The 26775-nt window shown below is 35.3% G+C and overlaps 1 protein-coding gene across 1 annotated transcript in view; it reads left to right on the top strand.

Moving 5' to 3' along the window:
- Nucleotides 1–3604: 3604 nt before the first annotated feature.
- Nucleotides 3605–26775, top strand: part of LOC129222531 (cationic amino acid transporter 3-like) — a 73151-nt gene continuing 49980 nt past the window's right edge. The window contains exon 1 of the mRNA XM_054857043.1: nt 3605–3717. The gene's annotated coding sequence lies outside the window, so the exon portion shown is untranslated. The remainder of the gene's footprint in view (nt 3718–26775) is intronic.

Below are 26775 nucleotides of genomic sequence, written 5' to 3'. Positions count from 1 at the left end.
CTGGGCACGAAATTCATTTTGTGCCCCCCTCCCCATTCCCGGTTTTTTTATATGTTGAAACAATAAAATATTTCGATACTTGCGTTTTTACACAACCATACTAAATTTGGTGGTACCACAATATAATACATACATTTAAAAAGTAGAAGGTCAAACTTTGCCCGTTGCAGTAAACCGTAAATACCAAAATCATCTATCATATAACTTTTAATAGTAGATACAAACTGAATTTGGAGTGGTTTTCTGATTTTGAAAGAGATGACATTTTGAAGTAGAATTTTTATCAACAAATTTGTTTTGCCATTTGCAGAACTATCAATGATGTCATTGTACTCTAGATTCTGAGTGAAATCATTATTTGTTTTTAATTAGCATGATAAATTAGGGGATTTTGGGCCCCCCTGAAATCTAAGAGGAGGGACCTGTGCCCGACATGCCCCTGCGGTAACCAGGCTCTGCTTCTCACCCTTTCATTAGCGCAGCCATAACTCACTTTCTGAGTTTTGGTTAAAAAAAAATATTTGTACCTCAAGGCCAGGTTAACGGTATTATTAAGTCCTAGCGTTTATTAGTGCATTGTATGTAGAATCCTATTCAGCATCGAATCATGTGAACGTAATTCTAAACGAGCTGATGTGTGCATCACATGACTCCCTTTTACGTCAATTTAATGATAAAGCAAAGAAACACTTTAAATATTTTTGCCCCAAGTTTGTTGCGAACTGAAGCAAAAAAAAACATTTTATACGGATTAGTTTCCCCAATATTGGACATTTTAATGTGATTCAATGGTTAATTCTTCAAATATCGCCAATAGTGGCCAAAATAAAACCAAATTAAAAAAAAAAATTAAAACTTTTCGAATTTTTTCAAAATTAATTTGAATTCTGAAATTTTGAATTCAAATTATGTTTTTCGCAATCACGAGTTGCGACAGGGCCCTACTCATTGGGGGCTATTGTTTCTAGAAACAGCTCCTGCCCCCCCAAGTCTACCCCTCCTCCTAGGCGGTTACGTGTGTATGTGTGTGTGTGCGTGTGTGTATATGTAGGCACTCGTGCGTGCATGTGTAGGCTTATGTGTGTGCGTAGACCTGTGTGTATGCACGTAGGCGTGTGTGTATGTGTGCAAAGGCTTGTGTGTATGAGCGTGTGTGCGCGTGTGTGTGTAGGACATGGACGCCTCCGACCAGTAGAAGCGCATAATAGCTCAGGACCGGAGCAGCCGCGCCGCGCCGCCTGCAGAGGCCGGTGGGCAGTGGTGCTGGTGTCCCTGGTCCAAGCTGAAAAAGGAACCAGACGTCAAGGACGGTCAAATAAAAGCAATAAGCAATCGTGATTGCTCAAAAAATTCCACATTTTTTGTTGCCAAGTTGGCGAGAAAACTTGGCGGCCAAAAGCTTGGCGATATGTCGCCAAGTTTTCGCCAAATTATTACACCACTTGAGTTTGCATTGATATTAACAATGATTTTCCCCCAAAAAGGTGAAAAAGACCCTCTTAAGAACATCCGAATGCAACCAAAAGGGGAGGTGCACAACTAGAACCCACTAGGAGTCTACGTACTAAATTTCAACTTTATAGGACATACCGTTTTTGAGTTATGCGAGATACATACACACACACGCACATACACACATACGCACATATATACGTACATACAGACGTCACGAACTCGTTGTAATTACTTCGGGGATCGTCAAAATGGATATTTCTGTTGTCTATACGTTCTTAGACATATATCCGTGTGTGGTCGGGTTGAAAAAAAAAAACTCAACATTCATTCGGGGGCGAGCAAAATGGAAATTAAGGCCTATTTTTGGGTCAAAATTTTTTCGTGAATACAATACTTCCTTTACTTCATAAAAGGAAGTAAAAAGAAATCCTTTGTAATTATTTACCACTGTTAAAACAGTGCAACAATCCTTTGCATGCTCCAGACAAACTGTTTTCTTCTCTCCTTGTAAAGCTGTAAAGTAGCGATAATGACTTTCGTTAGTCTGGCTTTGTGGTTGTGGTACATATATTAGGTCTGGAAAAAGGCGTAAAACGAGCGCTGGAGGTTGACGCCTTTCCTGCACCCTTTAAATGTTTTCAAATTACACTTTTTTCCTGCTCCTCCAGTGCTTTTTTTTACCGTGCACATTTTGAACAGGGGCACCCCGACGGAAATTCACTGTGACCTATGAAAAAATTCTTTTTTTGGCAAATTTTGTCTGACGAGTTTACAAATTTGGAGACATCCCAATTTTTAAATGTCCGAATGTCTCTTTTCATTATATGTACGTATATGTGCATCTGCATACCCATGTTTTATCATTCGGCAAAATTCGGAGTTCCATTCGCAAATTGAGAATTTCTCTCTTACTGGGGCTCCTGATTTTGAGTATGTGATTCAGTGCAAACAAACTTGGAGTCTTGTCACTAAGTTTAAAATGCAGCATGCATAAGACTTGCCGGACGTCTCGATTTTCCGGGACAAGCCAAAATCCCGGTGTCTCGGCCGATTTACTTCACGCCCCGAAGAAAGTTTAATTTGATTACAGATGACCAAAAAAATCTTTAAAAAATTTACTATGTGAAGGGTTATTCAAAATAATAACTTTTTCATTTCTTTTCTGTGCCTTCGAGCCAAACTGGACGTAAGTTCAAAATTTGTGATTTTTTGTTTGTTGCTGCATTGTATGTAAAATCCTAGTCCACACCGAGTCAGGAAATGTGAAATTTTTTACAAGATTAAAAAAAAAAAAGACTTTCTAAAAAATGCCTAGCTAATGCGAAGAATATGTAAATATTGTTCAAATTTTCATTCCCCATTCAAAGTTTTTCTTCTGACTAAAGTAACTTTAAAATAATAACATGTAGAAAATAAAATGTTTAAATGTTTAAATGTATCTGCTTGCGTCAATGTATTATTTATTACCATTGGTTTAGGCTCACAATTAGTAACCAATTATTTAAGAATGAACTGCCCTATAAAGCACTCAAAAAACAGACAAGGAGTGTGTGGCTTTTTGAATACTCGATACGCTGGCGGAGGGGGGAGGGGATTCCCATGGTCCCGGCTGAACATTTCAAAAATCTGGCAAGCCTAAGAATACATATTTCAGAAGTTTATAAATGATCGTTCCCTGGCGCCAATTTCATACGTTATGAATAAAACATATAAAAAACAAATTCTTGAAAACTCAATGTCTTCCGACGTTACATAATTTTCATCATTAAAACAACCCTTCCGGATAAACCGCTTTTAGCCAGTCCATTCTTCTAACCTTGAGGTATAGGTTAAAGACCATTTTTTTCCCTTCTCTGGAGTAAATATTAAAAAAACTGCTCCGAATTCCAGTCGCAGAGGAGAGAAACTCGTGCATATGTCGGTTCATCAGCTGTGACTGAAAAAAACAAGTAGGATATATCTCTCGGTTAGTGAAAGTGATATCTTTCATTCGCTGAGATAAGCTCTTTTGCTAACATAAAGCGTTCAATGTCGTAACTGACTCGCAATCACGTGAAATCGAACTATGTAAATAACTTCCATGAATAGAACGTTTGATGCCTTGTTCGAGCCGAGCTCGGACTGGTCGCTCCCTCTGTAAATATTGAGCGTCAACATCAGGCAGAATTCCTTCCAATGTAAAATCATTTTTAAAGATTTGTTAGAGAATGTTTCGTTCAATCAGCAGAGAGTGAAGTCGAAAGAAGATTTTTTTTGTTGGAGGTAAGAAAGCATGTTTATTTTTTGATACAACGAATGCACTAATTTTTACTTCTTTTTACAAAAAAGGAAGTATTGTATTCACGAAAAAAAATTTCACTCAAAATTCGACCTTAATTTCTATTTTGCTCACCCTCGAATGAATGTTGGGGTTTTTTTCCGACTCGACTACACGTGGATATAAGCCTAGGAACGTATAGACCCCCGAAATATCCATTTTAACGATCCCCGAGTTAATTACAACGAGTTTTTCTCGTGACGTCTGTATGTACGTATGTGTGTATGTATGTCGCATAACTCAAGAACGGAATGTTCTAGAAAGTTGAAATATAGTACGTAGACTCCTAGTGGGGTCTAGTTGTGCAGCTTCCCTTTTAGTTGCATTCAGATGTTCCCAAGGGGATCTTTTGCCTTTTTTAGGGTGGAAATCATTGTTAATTTCGATGTAAACTCTAGTGGTGTTATAATTTGGCGGACACTTGGCGATATATCGCCAGTCTTTTGGTCGCCAAGTTTTTTCGCCAACTTGGCGGATTTTTTTTATTTTTAATCTGGTTTCGATTTGTCCACTGTTGGTGATATTTAGAGAGTAAACTATTGAATCACATTAAAATTGCCAATAATGGGAAAATGACATTAAATTGGGGTAAAAGGAAGTCATGTGATGCACACATCAGTTCGGTTTATAAGCTTTTGTGCAGGATATTGCTAGAGTAGTTTTTTCAAGGCATGAAAATACTCTTTAGCATGTTTTAGATGGGGGAAATTGGTTTTGGAGGAATGAAATACACGAAAACAATAAAAAAAGACCACAACAGCTTTCAATTCCAAACAATCCTCATATATACTATAGTAGCCAATGATCGAATAACGCGCGAGTTTCAACAATGAAACTTGCGCCACGGCATGATAATTTGAGAATATGTTTTGGTGATGCTTAACATGCAGGGAAAGGCTTTATTGGGACAAGGCTGGACTGGATTCAGTAAGTTAAGAGCATCGTCCATGAAACTACGGACATCACAGTGTAATAAAAAAACTTCATTGTATCAGTAATTTTTTTCTTTCATATGAGGTAAAAAACTGCAGTTTTATAAAACTATGCGAAAAAAGTTATAAGCACATTTTTTTTAAGTTTTATAGGCAAATTTTGACAGCACTACTCAGTGTCCATGTGTCGTTGCATTAGCGATTCTAAAAGTAAATCTTTTTTTTCACTTAGGAAATTAATTGCTATGTCTACAATATTTTTTTTTTTAAGTTTAAATGTGGTTTATCTAGGAAGAGATTAGACCAACAAAGAAACTTTAAACTGTTATAATTGTCTTGTAGCAATTGTTTTTAAATTAGGCTTCATACTTATGTAATATCAGTCACAAAATTGTATAAAAGCTTACAGTGCTTAAACAAAAACAAACCCAAGTTTATAAAAAGTCATATTCTCTTCATTTATTATGATATCTTTAATATAAATCCCTTAAATATTTAGACATAGTTGAATTTAATTATTTAAAACTTATTTAAAATGTGTAACATCAGCCACATTTCTCTTTTCGTTAATAAACCTCAAACAAATTGCACAAATAGCATTGACTGCTGCAGAAGGGCAAAAATGGAGGCGATATAAATATTTATCTTTATCTTTATCTTTACTAATAATAAAACTGAAAGTCTCTCTGTCCGGAGGATGTCTGGATGTCTGTAGGATGTCTGGAGGATGTCTGTAGGATGAGAAAATTCACCATACATTATTTGTAAATATACAGGCGAACCAAAAGACCTTTTAATTTTTCTTTTACGGGCAAAGCCGTGCGGGTTCCACTAGTTAATAATAAAGCTGAAAGTCTCTCTGTCCAGAGGATGTCTGGATGTCTGGATCTCTGTGACGCGCATAGCGCCTAGACCGTTGGGCCGATTTTCATGAAATTTGGCACAAAGTTAGTTTGTAGCATGGGGGTGTGCACCTGGAAGCGATTTTTCGAAAATTCGATGTGGTTCTTTTTCTATTCCAATTTTAAGAAAAAAACTATGATAAAATACGAAATTATCATAACGTGGAACTGTAACGTGGGTACAAGCCAATTGGCGAGAAAATTCACCATACATTATTTGTAAATATACAGGCGAACCAAAAGACCTTTTAATTTTTCTTTTACGGGCAAAGCCGTGCGGGTTCCACTAGTTAATAATAAAGCTGAAAGTCTCTCTGTCCGGAGGATGTCTGGATGTCTGGATCTCTGTGACGCGCATAGCGCATAGACCGTTCTGCCGATTTTCATGAAATTTGGCGCAAAGTTAGTTTGTAGCATGGGGGTGTGCACCTCGAAGCGATTTTTCGAAAATTCGATGTGGTTCTTTTTCTATTTCAATTTTAAGAACAAAAATATTATACTAATAATAAAGCTGAAAGCCTCTCTGTCCGGAGGATGTCTGCAGGATGTCTGGATGTCTGGATCGCTGTGACGACTTTATAGAACAAAAATATCATAAGATGGACGAGTAAATTACGAAATTAGCATAACGTGGAACCGTAACATGGGCACAAGCCAATTGGCGAGATACGAAATTATCATTACGTGGAACCGTAACATCGGTACAAGCCAATTAGCGAGAAAATTCACCACACATTATTTGTAAATATACAGGCGAACCAAAAGACCTTTTAATTTTTCTATTACGGGGAAAACCGTGCGGGTACCACTAGTTAAGAAATAAAGGAAAATTACAAAAAGTAAAACCAAGTCGAAGCTGAAAAGAGCGGATGAATAAAAAATTAAATAAAATAATTTTTGAAAACCTGGTATAATTACCAAAGTTAGTTTAGAATAAAATTAAAAAGATAAATTAGGTGAAGAAATAGAACAATTATAGAACAAATTTAAAGCCCCAGGTTTAAATTAGCTGCTGCATTGCCCCTCTTTAAAATAATGAAACCTTGTTTAAATCTATTAACCTTGTTTAAATCTATTAGAGTCATTCAAAGCGCTCTTTGTTATATCTTCACAAAAGAAAACTGCTGGTATAAAAATTTTTCTGGCATGAAATTTGACAAAAAGATAACTCCTAGTTCTCCATGTATTACATTTGAATAAAAGTGCTACATCATCAATACAGAAATATTTCTAACTGTCACAGCTTCATGCAAGTTTCAGAGCTATCACCATCCGACTTGCAGTCATGTTATAAAGAGAAACCACTCCCCCCCCCCCCCATTTAAGTAATGCTTCTTTTTTTTTTTTCTTTTTTTTTAAATTCAGAATCTGTAGCAGGTGTTTAGCAACAACCCTTTTCTTTAACAGTAAAGAAGGGAATCACTTCCAGCAGAACATGTTCCAAAATTGTTGACTGCAACTGGAGAACGGGTTCTTGAAGAATATGACAAAACAGTTGTATCACGAGAAGTTAGATGCATTGAAATTGAAAACTAGGAGTATTTAGTAGCTGTCAAAATTCAAGCAGTAAAACGTTGGAAATATCCTGTTGATGTGGATGAAATTTATTATTCACATGAGAAAAGAATAAAATATTTAGCGCACTAGATGTAATAAAGGCAAGAGGACTTTTTATTTTATGAAATACATCAAAAATATAACTTTTAAAACTTTATGAATGGACTTTTCTAGCATTTTAAATACAATTTTACAATTTTAAATGCTAATTTCATTTTTAAGGAGAAATAATTTATAATTACAGCAATTTATTTTAAATGTGACGTCAGTCACAAAATTTTTGTATCATCAGTCACGGATGTTAAATACTTTTTATACTTTTAGTTTTTAAGTTATTTCAATAAAACAAAGTGCTTTCGTCAAGGATAAAATCTCTATTTTAAGGGGAAGAAACCTGTTTAGATTTTACGTTATTAGTTTGAAGAGAATTTCAAATTATATATTAGTCACTTTTCTCAAAGTCTCTTCTGCGTAACATCAGTCACGTTTTTTTATTCCCCTTAATTTCATACAAAAATTTTTCCTCAAGTCTGAAAAGAAGTGTGGGGGCAGTGATGTACCATATCATGATATTTTAGATCAATTTCAGAAAAAAACAAAATTTAATTTCAAGACAGTGCTGAATTTATAAGTTAAAAATAGAGTCAAATTGTAACGTCAGTCACCGTGGACAGACCCAATGGCGTTTTTAAAGTCCTAAATTTTTAATAAGTTTTTATTTTTAATCAGTGATGTAATTATCCTTGTTATTAATAATTGCTATTTACTATCTACTGAGTAAATGTTTAATTCTGGATTGATAAAATCAATTTTTTTGGATAAAAATATCTGAAGATGGCATTTTGGATATCAAGCAGATTTTCAAATTTTTCTTCCTTTAGTGACCGAAATGAAGGGAATTAGATGGTGTAGTGTCGGGAATTATTACAGTTTTAAATTAAACTTTTTAGATTACCTGCTAAATCATTCAAAAAAAAAATAAATAAAAATAAAACTCAAATATGTATTATGACCCGCAGATGTGCTTGAATAGTTGGTGCTTAGATTAGTGAAGTTACTAACGTGGTAACTCATATGATCTACTATCAAAAATACTTGATAAATAGGAGATGAAGTAATCGGATCGGTTCTAGAGCACCAGATAAAAATCTTGTGATAGCCGGAACATATTTTTCTGATTTGTAACTGAAAAACAATCGTTTGTGTCACGTCACACTTCGCTAAACATCTGTTGTTCCATTTATCTTAAACGAGTCGAATCAAAGGTTTTTGTAGAGAGATTGAATAAAAACGTCGATGTGAAAAAAAGCTACCGTAATATCTGAATAACTAAATTACGTTAGAAGGAAACTGTACCATTATTTTTTGTAGCAAATAGTAAATAGTATGTCATTTGGTCTACTAAAAACATAACATTTGGTTTTCATTTAAAAAAAAAATGGTTGCAATCTTTCGAATTTTGAGTCTTGAAAGCAATGTGCGATGTTTTGTTCTTAGTCTGACAAAAATAGTAAAAAGTAGTGCAGTTTTGACGATTCCTGTATACTTAAGTTTAGAAAATAAATATTTTAAAAGTTCGGAATAGAGAAACACTAACTTTTTTTTTATCAAACACTCCCTTTTTTCTTTTCTCAAAGTTTTGCATTTTAGGAAAAAATTCAAGTGATCTAGATAGGAAAGCAAATAAAAAATACAAGTGTTCTCTCCCCTCTCTCTCCCCCTCCCCCCCATTACTGGCACCTATAGTTGGGGCAAACCTAACCTGGCAGCTTCGTAATGCTGCTATTAGGATCTGTGTAGCCTTCACAATGCTCCCAAGGTAGGTTTTCCCAAAATATAGAGAAAACGTTTTCTGAAAATTTTAGTGTAAGCTTTAAAGTTTACCAAGATTTAAATCTTCTCCATTAAAATTTAGCACATACGGTGACGCAATGGTACGGAATTTATTCATAATTTTCAATCCAAAACATGCTTTCATGCAAAGTAGTACATCATATTATGCTGTATTTAACACTAGTGGTACCCGAAAGGCTTTGCCCGTAATAGAAAAATTAAAAGGTCTTTTGGTTCGCCTGTATATTTACAAATAATGTATGGTGAATTTTCTCGCCAATTGGCTTGTACCCATGTTACGGTTCCACGTTATGATAATTTCGTATCTCGCCAATTGACTTGTGCCCATGTTACGGTTCCACGTTATAATTTCATAATTTACTCGTCCATCTTATGATAATTTTGTTCTTAAAATTGGAATAGAAAAAGAACCTCATCGAATTTTCGAAAAATCGCTTCGAGGTGCACACCCCCATGCTACAACTAACTTTGTGCCAATTTTCATGAAAATCGACCGAACGGTCTAGGCGCTATGCGCGTCACAGAGATCCAGACAGTCTACAGACATCCAGACATCCTTCAGACATTTCGGCAGAGATTTTCAGCTTTATTATTAGTAAAGATAAAGAAGATTAAGATACATATTTGCAAATTGAAATAAAATCCCCAGCTTGGAGTTCTGAACAAGACGTTATCCACAGACGTCATCCTTCTGCTTGCTCGAGACCGCAATGCCTTGCAGCCTGATAGGAAGTGAGATTTCAAAAAAAGTAGTGCTGCTTTCATTTTGAAACTGTCGTCCTTTTTCAAATAAGCATTTTCATGGACCAATGTCCTTATGTTTATGATATTTTTGAAGGACGTTTGTCATTACACTCGCCTCAAATTTTCTCCTCTTTCATTTAGGCCTGAGTGTTGAACATGGGTCTTTGACACCACTTGTATCTTCAAGCTGGACCATGAAACGCCAGGCGACATATATTGTGCATGAAATATACCGCCAGCTCAGTCAAATCCAGCCGAGGACTGTAGTTTCGTGCTTATCAGCACTCATCAGCCCGGCATAGGAGTGACTGATCTGGAGGTGGAAAACCTCTTAAGGAAGCCAAGAGTGCCAAACAAACTGGTAGCTAATACAGAATTAGCACTGACCAGACGAGTGACCGAAACAATGGTTCGGTTCAACTCGAATATTGAAGGCAAGGCAGGTAAACTCAGTTAATGAGTGCTGCCTATGCCGGGCTGATGAGTGCTAATGAGTGCCCTGGCTGTAGGACGGTAACTTACTGGACATATATTGTATTTGTATAATTGCAATAGAGGGCCATTCCACGGTAAACGGTCATTTTGTCCCGCACGTGACGTGTCATATATTTCATAAATAAAGATTTTAAAAATAATACTTTAAAATTTTTCTGAGCAATTTTTTTCTGCTTAACAGATATCGAACTTATGTGTGATTTCTTGAGCAAAACATTTCGTCATTACCTTTAAAATTATGAATTTTTAATGAAATATATGAACCGTCACGTGCGAGACAAAGGGTTGACCTTTTCGTGGAATGGCCCTACATAGTGTCCTTTATCTCAGTTCTTTACTTTGTATATAAATTTTTCTTTACTTAACGTTTTTTACCGCATTCGCAAGAAGCATCCTCGTGTTCAGATAAACGTATTTACTTTTTGTTGTGTTGTGATTACAGTAATCGCTATAGGAAAGATAAGTGTCGTCTTAAATCAGCACTTAATTCTGTTTATTTAGAAAAGTTTATCACTTTGTAAGAAATCATAATCTACGCTAAAAGTTGTTTTCAGTGAAAGCCGTCGGATAAAATGCGAAAACGTGAGTGAAAGTGTGATATCAACTTTTTTCTCAGTCTTGTTTCGCCACATTCTCTTCATATTGCACCCTCTACCATGTTCTAAATACAAAGTTCTTCCAAAACTGAGAGTTCTAATTTCGGAACATACTGTGTTTAGTTTTAGTATATCTAAATTTTACAGTTAGGTGTAAAAAATGTATTATATCAAGCTGTGAAAACAGTTCGATATAAAATAATCATTTTTTTCCCGCACGCATTAAAAAGTTCATAAAATAAAAATAAACCTTAAGAAAAAGAAATTTTAAAACTTCACAATTTTTTCCCAACTTGGGGCCTTTGCTGCACTAAAAAATAATTGGCAGTAATGAAACTCTACTTGGCTGTTATTTCTGCGTTTTAACAGAAAATGAATTTTTGTAACTTAAAAAGAAAAAAAAAGATTATTAATTGCTTTTTTTCAAAAAGCATGTTTTAAATTTTTTTTTACAATTTTACTTCTATTGCAACGGCAAAAAAAAAAAATAAATAAAAATAAAAAAATCAACTGGAGTAATTGACTGAATAAGCAAAAAAAAAAAAAAAAAAAAAAAAAACCGGCATGAGAAAAAACTTTTATTTTTCCAACGCATAATTTTGAATGAATTATGTTCGATTTTGAAAATAAGGCGTGGTCTTTATGACGTCACAAATAATTTACTTTGGCGCATCTCCACTGGAGTGCTGAATGCTTACGCTTGCTGTCTACCGCGTTTGCAGCTTATGATAATTCAGTAGCGAATTAAATACTGCGCTCTACGTTTGCTATCAACCACATCGTTGTCCCTGCATATGAGTAAAGATGCGAATTAAATATTGCGCTCTGTGCTAATGGCATCAATGAATGGCATTTCATAATTTCTGATGTCATGTGCTGAAGCGTAAACAGTGAAATTGTGCACCGTTTAAAATAATTGTTAAAAAATATTAAACTTTGTCAAATTGTTTAAAAAATGGTCAAATCCTTAGTTTTTAAGCATGCTCTTTTAGAAAAAAATGCTTTTAAAATTTTGGTAACGACTCCATTAGTAGAGTTCTTCATACTGTCAGTATCATAATAATAACGGTGTCTTGAATTGCTAAATTTGAACAGGTTCTATTTTAAAAGCTAGGTTTTAAACTATTTTTGTTTGCTGAGTTGAATTGAAGTATGTATTTATCACAGTGACACTGGTAAGGAATTGTTTAAGACTGTTTAAGACATTTTAACAAGTTCGTAGAGTTCATATACAGTAAATTCGTGATAACTCGAAGTCCAATAACTCGAATATTACCATGACTCGAACTTTTTATCAAGTCCCGATCCCTTTGTCTTTAATTCCATGCTAATTCTTCTCAATACCTCGAAGTTAACTTCCTCTAACTCGAAGTTTTTTCAAAGATGACTCGGAATTTATTTTTAAAGAACGAGTAAAAAAAAAAAAGAGAAACAAGTGACTATGAGAAAAAAATTAATTCACCTTCTTGCAATTCCTGCATAAGCAAGAAGAACACCTGTTGAGCCAATGTGCGATAAAGGAGTTTTACACGTGCGGAAATGAGTTAGCTTGTTTTATTTTGTTGTACTGTACTGTTTACACTTAGACATGTTGCTAGACTTAATCTGCTTTAAAGCTGTCGAGTCAACTGATGAGGCTGACATAAGTTAAGATGCGTTCCCCTTCATTCTTTAATATTAAAGATGTCTAAGCCAGTGCTTCTCAACCTTTTTTACTTCACTGCACACTCGATAGTTGGTTCGATACGTGCGGCACACTAAACCAAATTTCATACGTCAATGTGGACAATGTTTTCATAATTCACTAATCGAAGCACGGAAAACGCCAGTGATTCCATCTAGAATTAATATTTAATCTCTTGAATATTTAAGTTTCTTTAGAAATTGAGTTAAAGTTCATCATGAATTTCAGTGATTATTATGAGCAAGTTCCAAACTTGCACTTAACACGACTGAGAAGGTTATGCACGTGTTGGAAGAAAGTGGCGCTTTTTATTCAACTCTATAATGAGAAAAGCTACAGGAAGTTTTTGAAATCGAGGATCTAGCCACAATATTTTGTTGTTCATGAAAAGTGTCAATGCTAAGAATAATGGTAACAGTAACAGCTCATGAATAACGTGATCAAAAGTTTTTAGGTATACTCTTTTTACTAACAGCCAATACACGTCCTAAGACGCTAAACCCCAGTTTTAGGGAGCGGTCGCTCCTGAGATCAATAAATTTTTCTTTTGAAGAAAGTTTCTTGCTGATACGTCAACGAATCACGAACCCAGTCATATTGTACTGTGCCAGTCAACTTGAAGTAGTGCTTTAACTTTGTTCTGAATCATCGCCAAATGTTCTATTGCCATTTTAAGTTATTCTTTTAAGGTGTATATATAGTTGTTGGGACAAACCTAACCTGGCAACATCATAATGCCGTAATTTGAATTTGTGTAGCTTTCATAATGCTGCCAGGCTAGGTTTGCCCCAACTGTAGTCGGTCCGTTTAAACATGTCCAGTGGGCTACGATCGAATTCCTCTCTCCACTGCTGAATTTTTGGTTTTTAATCCGTTTAATTGTGCATACATATGAACACGATACTCACTCAGTCTATGAATTCTTCAATTCATTTCGTTCAGATTCTAAAAAATATCAACCGCGCACGCTTTTTTTCTCAGAAAATATTTGTCTTGCAAAATATCTTTTGATTCATCAAATTGAAACTAAAAAAAAATCAGTTGCTTGTAGTTTATCAATCATTTTTTTTAATGTCTCACGTCATGTCATCAATTAGCCGCCTGATAGCATCGTCTGGAATTGGCACTTGGACGACTTCATTCTTGCATTGGAACCTATCGTTCCCCGTACGATTTCTTTACGTGTTGGTACAATAAGTGCTCACACCAATGCGTTGGTATTAATTTAATGAAACTAGCAACACGCAATTGATGAAACTAGGAGCAATATTTGAGATTTCTTGCCCGTGATAAATAGGTTCTTCCTTATTCTACGACTCCGAGAATACCGCGGCACAATAAGGACCTTTGTCTCGGCACACCGGTTGAGAAGCACTGGTCTAAGCGAAAGTTAAAAACCTTGGATTTAGAAAGTAAAGTAAATCTTATTATGATATTGAAAGGAATCCAACAATGAAAAAGAAAAACGTTGCATTGAAATGGAATATCTGCAAATACTCTGTAACAGATATTAAAAGAAAAATAGAAACTTCTAAAGCGGTAGAATCCTTGAATCCGATATCCGAATGTGAAACAAATGAGGATGTGCACCTTTCCTGAAGTAGAATCAGCTCTATTCAAGTGGTTCCAGCAGTATCGAAGCCAAGACCATGCTTTTTTTTTCTGTCAATATTTTTGATTAAACTGTACATATTGTGCTTAAAAACTTTTAAGCTCTGTAATTTTATCTGTTGTGTGTATATATTAATTAAAATATTCGATGGTTTTTAATATTAAAATTTCGAAAACTGAAACTAACGGTAAGTCAAACTTTCGATAAGTCGAAGTTTTTCGTCGGTCTCCTTGGATTTGAGTTATAGCGAATTGACTGCATTTCTCATTATTTTTAGAGTTCAAAAATTATAAATCTTAGAAAGAGGTGTTTTTTGTGCACCTAAAAACTGATAAAGTGTGTTAAGTAAAAGAATTATATGATTTAGGAGAATTGTTTTGACTTAAAAACGGTATTTTCTTAGTTGTACATCTTCCACGAATTTGAAGCAATTAAAATAGAATGCTGCCTTCAAGAAAATGGCAGTTAAACAATTCCTAAAACAGTTTTTTCTATTTTCATGAGTTCCATTGTTTTTTGACATGACATAACTTACTGATAATTCCTGACATTCTTACTCACACAATGTCGTGAAAATCAAATTTGATGATAGAGCAGTTCAATAGACTCGGTTGTTATCCTTTTACCTCAGCTGGGCAGCACTTAGATAAATGATAAGAATTTTGATACCGATTGGATAATGCATATAACTATTTCCTTTTTCTGACATGACAATCAGTTTAATTTTTTTTTTGGAGAAACATTGTAATGTGATAGCAACTAATGAATATTGTACACAATGTAAGTGATTTTAAATTTTTTGCTCGTTGAAAAAGGAGATGTTAATAAGACCTTTACTTCAAACCATAAGAGTTTCTATACTCTTTTACACTTTGCCCAGGGGTGCCCCTTTAGGGGGGGGGGGGTCATAACGCAGACTGTGCCGTTGAAATTTTTAGGGGGTGTTTTGATGGTTATTTTCTCTCTTTTGGGGAAGGGGTCTTTGCGATATTTAGGGGGATGCACCCTTGCTGTTGGGGTTCCTGCTATTCAAATGACAAAATATGAATGAACATACAGTGAAACCTGTGTAAGTTGACCATTTGCGGTGCTCTACTGTAGCGGTCAACTTAACAGGTAGACAACTTACAGAGGTTGAATTATATGATGTAGATCTAATTATGTGCCTGAAAATAGCGGTCAACTTAGCCAAGTGGTCAACTTACAAGGGTGGTCAACTTTACAGGTTGTGATGACTAATTGATACATTATTCTATACTCTATCCCAGCAATATTTAGTGTGCAAAATTACATTCTCGCTGTTCGAGTTACAATTCTCTGCTAGCACTAATTCTCACAATCAACCATGTGAGGGTTTCCCCAATTGCATAATTCTTTTACACAGTCTTTTACAAGTCTCATTGCACAGTTTAGTCAACAGTGCGGCATTGCAAGTAACAAAGCCAACATAATGCTTGGGTTTGTCAATATATCTATTTCAAACAAATCTAAGAAGGTTCTTCTGCCTTTATATAGGAGTTAAGTAAAACCCCATTTGAAGTACGCTGTGCAGTTTTGGTCGCAATATCTGAGGAAAGATATTTGTGTATTGGAAAGGGTTCAATGAAGGGTAACTAGACTAGTAAGGGGACTTTCAGATTTAGATTATGATACTAGACTTAATAGGCTTAATATGTATAGCCTGGAGCGAAGGAGGATCATAGGGGACATGATTCAGCTGTTTAAATTTATCAAAATGAATGACGTTAATAGATTAAATTTTTGCACCGAAAGCAGGACGAGGGGTCATTGTTTTAAGCTATTCAAATCTCAGGCTAACCTGGGAATAAGGAAAAACTACTACTTTAGTAAGGTGTTGTGGGCGCTTGGAACAGCTTACCGGAAGAGGTGATAATGAGCAAGTGAGTGGATAGCTTTAACAATAAAAAGAGATAGAAATTAGTATTTTCTGTGGCCACCACGCGCGAGGCCTTCGAGATAAAAAGGCCATCCAACTAGCAAATGACGTCATCGTTTGTCGATCCACAATGATATTGGGAAGGGAGCACTTCGATTAATATTTTGGTTAAATAAAACTATTTGGTTTATTTATTATTGTCTTCTGTTATTCAAGTAGCATTACAAGTTCTACTTTTTCATTTGAAAACATAAAAAGGAACCGATAATCATACATTAAAAAATACACTGAGCTTAATTCATAGTCTTACAAAGTATTCAAATAACTAAACACGATTTTATTTTACAATCATGTTAAAACAAAGTGATAAATAAACACAGTTTTATTTTTCATTAGAAATTGTTTTTTAACTAATCGCATTTTAAGTACTCGTATATTGTATTGAAACATTAAGTCTTAAGAAGTATTCAAATAAATAAATGAACTTTCATTTTACAATTACATCAAAACAAAAAATAATATTACTATTGTATTTGAATAAGAATTAAATGAAATTTTAAAAAATAAATAAACATTTTTACTTAAGTAAACGGGAAACAGGACTGCAATATGTTTCAAAGACATAACATCAAATTAAAATACATAATACCAGATTATTAATGTTAACTTAGCTGAGCAAATTTATGCTTTTAAAAAGACGTGAATGCTTGGGTGCCATCCCCAAAGTAGACGGTGCCCTACCCCCTTCAATTATGAAACCTTCAAAAAAAAAAAAAAAAAAAACCAAAACATCTCCATCTCCCTTAAAATTTCAAGGGCACAGTTATTTATAACTATAGCCGTTGAAAAGCTATCATTACTATGAAACTATGATTCCGACCCCCCCCCCTTCGGTGGGCACTCTCGAAAAATTACACAGGAATTCAACTTGAAAAACGTTAATTAAAGAATGAATGATACATCATGAATACTGTATGTTGTATATCAAAAAATGTATTCAATATCTAAACAGCCTTTTTTTTTTTTGGAATTCGGCTACTTTCCCATTTTTAGCTTTTTCTGCTGCTAATGATTCTTGTGTGTGTGTGGGGGGGGGCTTTAATAGTTCATCATTTTAGGCTTTTGAAAAATTATTTTAAAAAGCATTAATTGATGACAAAGTAATATTTTTCAAAAAACTTTTCATAGAATGACCATTTTAGCAACTTTCTTTAATACTTAAAACCTCATATATGTTAAATTTAGATCAACATTTTGCTAAGTATGCTCTTTTAGGAAATCAATGTGACAGTTTTGTGACAGGGGGAAGGGAGGGGATAACAAGAAGTGTGACATCACGCGTTGTTTATAACAATATGCTCATGTTGAACAGCGTTACATGTAACAAGGAGGAGGGGGGGATTTGTTCAAAAGTTTGTAGCATACTTTATAGACAGCCCTTTAATTCAATTTATGTTACAGTTTCAGAGTTCCTGAAAGCTTATTAACAGAAAACCCAAGGAGTTCAAAAAATATGTAGTTCAAGACATTTTGCCCTTTTTAAGCATAAACAAACAAGCATAGAGCATTTGGCAAAAACACGTTGTGTATCCACTGCTCAAAATTAATCTTTCGCAAGCCCAGAAATTATGAATACCGTTAACTTAACCACAATGTGTGCATAAATATCATAAAACCTAAAGACAACAGTGAAAAAAAAAACATATATATATTTTTTAATTTACGCACAGAACCAGCTTGTTTGAATAACATTGCAGGGGCGTAGTTGGGGGGAAATGTTTAAGTATCGAACCCACGACCTCCGGCGTTCAAATCTAATCTTTTATCTCAGAACTACGGAAACCCATCAAGGAATGTTTTTTGATCAAAATAACACATGCTAGCGTATAAAACAATTTAATCGAGAGGGAAAATATAAGATTAGTTCAGTTAAAAGCCTGTTTCAATAAACTTGTTTACATTTTTACTGAATATCAACACCAAGTTACGCTTCTGATAGCAACAAGTATATTCGCAGAAAATTTTGACATATGTATATTGTTAGTTTGGAAAATCCATTTCGAATAAATGCGTGTTCAAAGTTGAAAAAATAAAGAAATAAAAAGTTGCAAGTTAACCGTTTCAAATATTAAAGCAGTATGCTGAAATTACAAATTACAGACAAAGATATCGGAAAGGAAACTGACAATTGTTAGTGTAATGGAGGAAAACTTAAGAAATCTTAACTGCATAAAATGTAAATTTGTTTATCTGAGAAAAGAGTACTTACCTCCGAACTTTAAAATTTATTCCATTAGGCGTCCAGCTTTTTGCTTTACATGCAGGTTGTTCGGCAGCGGAACTCGCTGACTCACTTTTCACTCAACAGATACTTAAGACTTATATTATACATATATTTTTTAATTGCCTCTACATTCCGGTACGTGGGAAGGAAGAAATAAATCCAACAGAATTGTATTCAAAAATGTGCATCGGAAGTTACATATTTCCTATTTCATCTATATCAACCAGAGCAAGCAACACTACTGGTAAACTGCACTGTTTTTAAGTTTCGCGCCAAGTTCAAAGATCGACTACTGGTGGCGTAACGAAGCGGGGGGGAGGGGAGTTGTCTGGCCTGTTATCACGTGGGTCTCGCCACGCGCCGCAATAAGAGCTGCTACACGACCCGGCATGGAGTGAAACAAAGTTTGAATATCTGCCTGCGGAAGAGGATTCCATATTGTTTATGTGCGCAACCAAAGTTCGTCTGTCGAAGCAACAGGACGATGATTAGGAGCGAGACGCCGCCCAACGAAATCCCACACATGTTCAATCGGTGACATATCCGGGGAATATGCAGGCCAAAGAAGAAGCTGTACCTTCTGCGAATCAGGGTAGGATTTGACAGTCCTGGCGACAAGTGGACGGGCATTATCCTGCTGGAATACAGCTCCTGGCAATCCTTGCAGGAAAGGAATAGCTTGGGGGCTGTAAAACTTCGTTTATGTATCGGGTACTGTTCAAATTTCCCACAATTCGTAGCAATTGTGATTGCCCATGATATGCTATGGCACCTCAGACCATAACTCCTGGTGTTCGTCCTCTGTGGCGTTCGATAATGCACTCCGGAATGTGCCGTTCACTGTCATAGCGCCTGACACGAATTCGGCCATCAATGTGCCACAAATTGAAGCGGGATTCGTCAAAAAAGACGACTTCCTGCCAATCAACACGCCAGCTCCTATGCTCATTGGCCTATTGTAGCCACAGACGGTGATGGTTTTGCGTGAGAGGAATCCTGTATAAAGGAATCCTTGCGCGCAGCCCACGCTGCAGCAGACGTCTTCGAATCGATGAAGCACACAATGAAACACCTGTAGCTGTTGACCACTGTGCTGCCAATTGTCTAGAAGAACCCCATACGCACCAGGTGTCTGTCATCGCGAGGTGACGTCACATTTCGGGGTCCACTCCCGGATTTCCGAGCTGTCCGACCCTCGTCCGTCCACTTCTTCAGAACACGCATGATTGTGATGCTGTTACGCTGCACTAGAGCGGCTACTGCATGATAAGACAATCCAGCTTCAACGATTCTGCCCCGTTCAAATTCCGAAATTTGCTCAAATTTCGCTTTTTTTCGTCGAAGAGGCATAGTAAAGATTCAGTTAACGTTTACTCTAGCATAGAACCACCGATAATCATACACGCCTCGCTACAGCCGTCTATTTATATTCTGTTCGATCCGCCGTTCAGAGGGCGCTGCTCAGCATACGCACGCGCTACCGGTCTGCAATTCTAATCATTTGCATATCATGCCCTACTTTACATTTCGTGCAATTTTCAGCTCACTCGCGTAAGTTTTTCGTGGTGTTGTAATTTTTATAAACAGGAGTGTAAATAACGAAATTCATCAAACAGTAGCTGATAAACAACAGGGGCGCAGCCGGGGGGGGGGTGGCATTTTAACATTTCGAGTGATTAAAAAAAAATAATAAATAAGCGTTGTTTTTTTATCATAGAATTTGAAAACTGCTTAAAAAAAAAAAAAAACTCGCAAGAAAAAGAGCTAGAGGGGATATATATATATATATATGATTACATAACATCGAATGAGAAGGAACATTGGGCATCATTAAAAACAAATCTAGAAAAGAAAATAAGAAAAAAAATTGCAATGCTGCCTCTTATTTTTCGAATTAATTGATGAAAATGTCCCCCCCCCCCCCAAAAAAAAAAAAAATTTTGAGTCACAATGACCTCCGGTGACTTCCCATGTGGGCGACCCTGGGGGGGGGGGGGGGGCGCAATCTCTTTTGTTCACCAGCAGGGCCGGACTGGGTGGCCGACAGGGCGCGGGAAAGCTGAGTTAAAGGGCGCCGACTGAGCCTCCATAATATCTAAGAAATTAAGAGTTAGTGCAGACTTTTTAAAAGGATAAAAAATCAATGTAAAGCAAATGAAGAACTTTTTTTTTTTTTGTTGCAGAAAATGTCCAAACAAGAAGTCATATTTTTTGCAAGTTCAAAAATAGTAGGAGATACCTCCCCCCTCCCCCCAAAGAGTGTTGGCACATCTCCTTAAATATTAATGATTACCCCCTATAAAGAGCAACCACCCCCCCCCCCCAAAAAAAGGGAGAAAAGACCACAAAAATCCCCCCTAAAAATTTGAATAACGTCGGGGGGCGGTTGGCGGGAATAATTTCTAGTTTCGAAGAATGAGAAGTTTTGCTAAATGTTTTTTAACAGACACTTCCGAAAATTCATTGCTTGTTCGTCTTTCTTCTGAAATGCATCATTCACTAGTTTAAAAGCATTAAGTGACATCTCTTGCAGCGATACTGCTTTTTTTTTTTTGTTTGTCGATTGAATTTTTTTCACTGGTATCTGCTGTTATTTTAAAACATGATGTTGTCATTTTGTTACATGAATTTGTCGATTCCTTAAGCTGACGAGGTGTTCTCCGTGCGATCGATATTCATGCCCAGTTTTTTTTTTTTTTTTTTTTTTTGTCCCTGCATATGCTAGTTTGTCATTTTCGACAAACTGCTTCTGCAATTTAAAATTAAAAAGAGATGTAGATGACGTTTCAAACTGTTGTCTGTTTTCAAAGACTTTTAAAATATTTTTTTCCACTTTATTTATTGTGCTAAAGTTCAAAACTCAAAAAGAATAAATTAAAAATATCATTTCATCTGTACAAATTTTTTCTTTGGATTATTAAAAATCTTTGCATCTTTGCATGGTACTCTTTTAAAGCATTTTAGTTATGCAATTATTTTGAGAGTAGGAGCGAGTGGTAATGAATATCGGGCCATTACTAGTTTCTGTAAATGTACTTACAAAAAAAGTGTGTTTTTGGATGAATAGCAATACAAAAAAGGCATTCAGTCATGAAGGGTAAACTTGATTTTACAAATTGGGTAAATCAAGAAATATTATAATCTATCAAAAATGAAAATTAATAAAGAGTAATTATGATGAAGAATTTAGTGTGGATATAACATGAAACACGACACTAGTGATTAATTAATTTCAGTCCCCAAAATCAAAAGATTATTTGAGTTATGTATACGCATTTGTTCTGTTCTTACAGTAGCTACAAGCTATACTATTGTTTTTTTTTTGCATCTCAAACGTCAAATTTGATACGAATTATGCATTTGTAATGAAATCGGCTTATGTATGCTATAAAGTAACTGCTACCATGAAAATGAGTTAAAATATCATGTTTTTTTTTCGTAATGATTGCAATACATGTTTTTTGATAAATAAAACATAAGTATTTAGAATACTTAAAGTCTATTTTTAAAGTCTGATTTTTTTTTTTCAAATCCTATATTTATTTATTTATTTATTAGTAACATGATCATGTCATAGCAAATATCTTGGGGGAAAGTTACAAGAAAATACCACCAATCGAACTCTAACTCATCCAGTGCACCTGATTGCCTCTTTGCAGTACGTAATAAATAATATAATTTTGATAACACTGAAACTATTGGGAAAAGCTCGAAATTAAATTATTTGAGAAATCATTTTTTTGTGTATGGATATACATTTAAAATTGCTATTATTGTTTGTGACCATTATAAGGGATAAATGAATTAATTTGATTAATTAATTAATAAAACTTTTGCAAGAAAACTCAAAGATTCCAGTTTAAAAGAAGAACAAATAAATTTCTCAACCATGTCCAATTTTCCTCTTGCCTCCATTTTTCATTTAAGAATTCCTAATTTTTTTTCGAAGTAAAATTAAAATTACAAGTTTTTTGTTCCGCAGTATAAGAAAACAGGAGTTGTTTTCTGTGATGATATTTTTTCCTCCACATTCTTAAATCAGTATCTAATTTCTAAAAATTCGTTTCATAAATTATCGCTGTCCTAAGTGCTATGTTTTTTAAGTATATATATAGCAAATGAACATTTTAAACTTATCTAGTCATTTTCATGGCATTGCTGTCTTAAAGTTTCGAAAACTTTTTGAGTGTAAAATTTTGTTTTTGAAAACTTATGCGACCCAGAAAGAGCCGTCATAAAATGGACCAATTATATTTTAAGGATAGGGAGAATGAAAAAGATAGTTCATGGACAGGTTTGATCTTAAATTTCTTTACTTTTTAAAATAATAGTTTTCAATTGATAACACAAGACACTTAAATTTTTTCTTTCAACTTATCTAAGTACGTTGTTTTCTTAACTATATGTAATGTCGAATATTTTGCAATATCATTTATTAGTCGTTTCGCAACTCATAGATCATGTTACAGTTAATTAGGAATCATAGATCGTAATTCTATAATTTAAGATTATACACGAAGGAACATATTTTCGCAATAAAAAGAAAATGAAAACTGAAGCGAGTAACCTACTGTTGAAAAGATCCTTGACTTAATGTATCCAATTTTGCTGCCGCTTCAAAATTACTTGTGCACTAATGCTAAAATCTGATCCAAATGACTATTCGATGTAAGTAATAGCAATCGGACCTCCGGTCTCTATCATCTAACTGGACAAAATTTATGATAGTTGTCCTCCTTTGTCCAGTAGAAATCCGTTGCTACGAATCCCCAAGCATCGCAGATCCTTATCCGTAAAAAGCATCTTAAAAGGCGTCATTTAAAGCCATAAAACAAGTGTGTGGTCTACATGTATGCTCCCTTTTTTTCTGCTTACCATAAGATAGTTAGTCAAAAGCTCTTGTACAGTAAGAATGCTTCGAAAGATCCTCATAAAATGCTTTTTTAGCTTTTATTCTGTGAAAAAAAAAGTGCTTTTTTTTAGGCTTTATACTATCCTGATATATGAGAAAAAATAGCTACAGATAGAAAACGAATAAGGTTACTTCGATGTTTCACACATTACATTTCTAATACAGTCTTTCTTGACTCTTATTAATATTTGTAATACTAGTGGCGTACCTTGCATGGGTGACACTCGAAGCGGTAATTAGTGATGTGTCACCCCCCCTCTCAACACAAAATAAAAAAGTTTTCCAATTCTATGTAAACGTGAAAATATTACAATTTTCAGAAACAACTGTATTTGTGAAAAACAAAATTTTATGTGGGATAATATACAAAAGGCAAATAAAAAATATGAATACTTTTTATGTAACTTGCCCTAGACGCATGTGTGCATCAAGAGATCAAAAAAGTTAGGGGGTCTGTGAAATTGTTTGCCCCGCAATTACTTAAAACGTATCTCACACACAGGGAAAGATAGTGGGTTTTCAGTTTTTTTGTTATAGTAGGTCACTACTATTTCTAAGTATTGACAATATGAACCTAATTCTGAGTATAGTAGTATGTATTGAGTTCATGGTGTGGGGTGGGAAATATTGGGGTCCGGGCGGTCCCACCCCCTGTAAAATTTTCAAATTAGAAGTCTTAAAAATGCATTTCAGCTTCATTTCTTTAAAAAAAACTTGCAATTCCACTTTGGGTATCACCCCCCAGACAGCAAACCCTAGGCGGACAACCCCCCCCCCTCCCTTTGCGACGTCACTAGTAATAGCTTTGCATTTTACTTATTAACAACATCGTTATACATTCCTTCTTGAAACTCAAACTTCGTTTCGCTCATAATGAATTGTTTTGTGTTATTGATGCAAAGTAAGTTAATTAACAATAACCTTCACAAGTCAGCAGGATAGCGAGGGGGAGGGGGCGGTTTCGAGCTTCATCTGAGGGAAAACACAGATTAAAAAAATTCCGAAAATGATATAAAGGCAGCATAAAATGTAATAATATAACGATTTTATGCAACCGCCCACCGCCAGGGCAATGACGAACCTTCTCCAAATGCTACGCAGCTCGCCCCCCCCCCCTCCCGAGAACATGAACCCCCAAAATGAGATTTAAAAAATATCTTAAGTTAACCCCTAACAATTTCAATGCCTAAGGCTATGCCATGACCCCCTTTCTTTGTGCACACCTCTGGCTAAAAAGACAGTGAAGGAATTAAATCCAGTTAAAAAAACTGGAATATGTTTTGAACACAAAGCTTGCCAACGGCAAAGATCTTGAACTTTTGTCATGATTTTAACTGACAAAATTTAGTTTAAAATCGAAAAAATGTTTTATCTTTAAAATTGTTCGGCATCTTTATTGTTTAGTCCAGTAATTCCCCAAATGTGTCCTGGGGAGCCCTGCAGTACTCCTTGGATCACATCGAAAATTAACTATTTTTTCTCAACTAATTTAGGCTTATTTGTGAACCTTTTTTCTATTTTTTACAGAGCCTCTGCAGGATAACTAAGGACTATTCAATGCAGATACACGACTCGTATTTATTTTTGACTGTCAGTTACAAGTCATACTTTTATTTTGGGAAGGGCGCCATGCAAAAATCTTAGTTCCAAAAAGGGCGCCTTGACTCAAAAAATCTAGGAATCACTGTACAGTCCTGTCCTAATAGTTTTTTTTTTTTGTGAAGCGACAAAAAATGCGACATCTGTCATCGTGTTTATCCATTCACTAAAATATTGTGTTTATGCGGCTTATTTCGACATTACACTATTTTTATTGCGCAGATTTCAAAAATTAACATTGTTTGTCTTCTTACTTGCTTCTATTGCACTTATGATCGTTAGCAGAACAGGGAGTCATGCTATACGCTTTTTTACAGCAACTTAAGTACAGTCAATAAATCAAACCATTCTCGTATTCTTGACCATAGATATGTGCTGTCACTTTCTATCCCTTTTTTATTGGGGAAACACCATGGGTCCGCTTTTGTCCTCAGAACTGAAACTTGGAGCAAAAGATAAGCCACAAACGATGCCCTGGAAGCAGACCGTTTACGAAAGGCGAGGGGATTAATTGCCTTTATGAGGGTAATAAAAGGGAACGTTTATATAAATAAGAAGAACATTGCTTTTGCATGTGAAAATATTCTCATGCAAAATCACTTCTTGGTTCCACATAATTTATTTCCATTTTGCTAAAACATTGTTTTGGAAAATAAGAAACGAACAGAAGGGCGCCTTTCGAGAGGGCGCACCGGGAAAAGTCCCGGTCAAGTCTATGGCCAGTCCGGGCCTGTTCACCAGGGGCGCTAGACCCATAGTTGAGTTACTGGCAATTTCACGGGATTGGGAAGTAAGGGAGTTCAGCCGCACTTTTTTTAAAGCTGTATAAATAAATCCTATGATGCCCAGAAAATAAAACAGTTCATGTTGTGCTATTTATTCCATGAAAAATATATAGTACGTGTACTGCGACGAAAAAAGATTTAAAAAATCTTTACTAATAATAAAGCTGAAAGTCGATTTACGTCCATAGCGCCTAAACCGTTCGCCCGATTTTCATGAAATTTGGCATAAAATTAGTTCGTAACATAAAAATGAGCACATCGAAGCGATTTTTCGAAAATTCGATTTTATTCGTTTTCTATTCCAATTTTAAGAACATTTTAATGAGCAAATTATCATAACGTGGACGAACAAATTACCATAACTTGGACTAGCCTATTGGACGAGCAAACTACCATTGCGACCATGGGCGAGCAAATGAACGTAGCAAATAGGCGATAAATTCATCATCCATTATTTGTAAATATGCAGGCGAACCAAATGATCTTTTGATTTTCTACAACGCACGGGTAAAGCCGTGAGGGTACGGCTAGTAATTAATATTTTTTAAAATGTCTTTTCTAAAACATTACTATGTGACGCGTCACTCATATGTTCAAAGATGTGTGGGAGACCTGTGTGAGAGTTATGTCGCGCCTGGTATAAGAACAGAATGAAACAATGAATAAATTATATTTGTATCTCTGAAGGGTTATCTGTTAAGTAAAAACAAAAAGAGATTAAATTTTAGCGTAGTATGTTTTTGACCAAAAGATAGCACTGGAGAGGAATTATACGAATCAAAGTGTTCAAATATCACAACTATTTAGTGTACCACCATTGAGAATTACAGCCGTCAGACGATGGAAATCATCGTGCATAGAGTTAAAAAGCATTTCAGAAGGAATGAACTGGACACGTGGTGGCAAATAGCTTCTTTTTACTGAGACAAAGAAGTGGCCTTTCTCTATACACTATACAAGCATGATTTCTAATAGCTCCACAACCAGGAGTGATGATCTGAAGACGGCCATTCTTGCTGATTCTTTCTTTCTGTAAAAGTTTTACAAATGGAGATTTATCTCGCAAAGGATAGCTCGTATAAACATAGAAGTTAAACACAAAATTTTATGAAAATTTGTTTTGAATTCCGTTTCTTGAATCTTTGAAAAT

This window comes from Uloborus diversus, chromosome 5, assembly GCF_026930045.1.
Source record: "Uloborus diversus isolate 005 chromosome 5, Udiv.v.3.1, whole genome shotgun sequence".
Taxonomy (NCBI): Eukaryota; Metazoa; Arthropoda; class Arachnida; order Araneae; family Uloboridae; genus Uloborus; species Uloborus diversus.
Note: the sequence above shows the minus strand (reverse complement) of the source record. Positions and strands in the feature narration are given on the sequence as shown.